The sequence below is a fragment of the Propithecus coquereli genome, unplaced genomic scaffold, assembly GCF_000956105.1.
Source record: "Propithecus coquereli isolate 6110/MARCELLA unplaced genomic scaffold, Pcoq_1.0 Scaffold422, whole genome shotgun sequence".
Taxonomy (NCBI): Eukaryota; Metazoa; Chordata; class Mammalia; order Primates; family Indriidae; genus Propithecus; species Propithecus coquereli.
In genome coordinates this window covers 2,040,306-2,042,244 of record NW_012149975.1, presented here as the reverse complement: position 1 = coordinate 2,042,244, position 1,939 = coordinate 2,040,306, and positions in this window count along the sequence as shown.

Below are 1,939 nucleotides of genomic sequence, written 5' to 3'. Positions count from 1 at the left end.
GAATCATTTTCATTGCTGTCAGTTTTCTACATCTAACAGTTACCCCGCTATGATGTTAAATAGCAAGTTAATTGAAGGTGCCTATACCTGTGAAATTCGATAAGCCCCAGAGAGTCTACTAGATAACTCCCAGCACTCCTATGAAATGATACCCAATAATCTCTTTTGCCCATTTCCAAGTCCTAGACAATCATTCCTAAGACTGGAATTGGAATATTGAGCCACAGAGACCCCATAATTATACCTGGAAGTATGAACCATTATTCACTTTTACTTGCAAAAAGAGAAATTTCCCCTTAATTAGCCTTCATGAAATTAGTAATACCATCTTGGCTCTGTATACTACTGTCACCTTATATACTTAAGTTTACAGGTATAGGGAAACAACAGTTTTTCCTTAAGAACTTTGTGTACAATTAGGGCATGATACCACCAGGCAGGGAATGGTGGCTTGATTAGAGCCTCCCATAATGTGGTTAGCATAGAGAAAAGGTAGATGCTAATTTTCTTCTATCTTAACTAGAATTCTTTGTACTCTGAAACTAGCTCTAAAAGAATATTTGTATCAACTATGATACATATCAAATGAGATACAAACTTGCTTATAGTATTTCACTGTACTATAAAATAACCTCATTGATAACATACATAACATTTTAAAATAACAAGACTTTAAAACAGAGATATAAAATACCTAGGATGAATCCATAAATGCAAAAGCACTGGATCTGTATTATCTCATTTAATTCCCCTAATAACCCAATGACTAGACATAGCAAGTTACCTGTTTGCAGATGAGGATGCGGAGGAGTGGCAAAGTTATGTCAATTATCCATAGTCACACAATGAGTCAGTTTCAGAATTCGGAATAGAATCTCAGTTTCTTGACTGCAACAAGTCCAAGGCTCTTTTTACTGCATATCACTTGGAAGTTAATTTTTTTAAAAAATTATATTCTATAGAAAGATCATTCAGCACTCTTCATATAAAATTATATGACAATTTAAGCTTTGTGTTATTCACTGTATCTAATCTATCAAAAATATTTATTGAGCACCTAATATGAGGAGTATTAATGCTGTGGATGATGCTCAGAGATATAGAAAATGATTTTTCCTTCCCAGAACTTACAAATTTAGTTGTGTATATAAAATTCACTAATTTAACAAATGCCTATTGAGTACCAAGAATGTGTTGAGCACTGTTTTAGGCAGTCAGTGTGTATCAAAGATCTTGTCGTGGGTTATGAAAGCCTAGATCACAAATTTGAGTGTGTACAGGTACTAGCAGGTAATATATACAAGTAGAAAAGTCCTGGTAGAAGTGTCAAGTATAATGACAAATAAAAGAATGCATGCCCTATCTTAAGGGGCAGATGCTACTCAGTTCTAACTACTTGCTGCATGTGGGAAGGCAGACTTGTGGTCAACTAGTTCTTCAGATTACCAGAAAAGCAGGACATCTGGATTTTTATGTGCAATAGTACATATAATGGTACAGCAGGCGTATTTACTAAAAGCAGCATTTTTATTAGTCATAAAATATCTATGACTTATGCACACAAAGTTCTTAAGAAAAAAAAAGCTATTGTTTCCCTATACTTGTAAACTTATATAAGGTAACAGCAGTATACAGAGCAAAGATGGTATTACTAATTTCATTGAGGCTAATTAAGGGGAAATTTCTCTTTTTGCAAGTAATAGTGAATAATGGTTCATGCTTCCAGGTATAATTATGGGATCTCTGTAGTTCAATATTCCAATTACAGTCTTAGGAATGATTGTCCAAGACTTCAAAATGGGCAAATGGGGTCAGTTATGCCTTGCAAACACTTTACCAGTCCCCAACCTCAAGGAAATGCAATGACAGTCTCTCACCTGACACATCTCCCTGCAATCCTCAGTCCCTCCTTCTGCTGGCAGCCAGAGTGAGCTAGCCA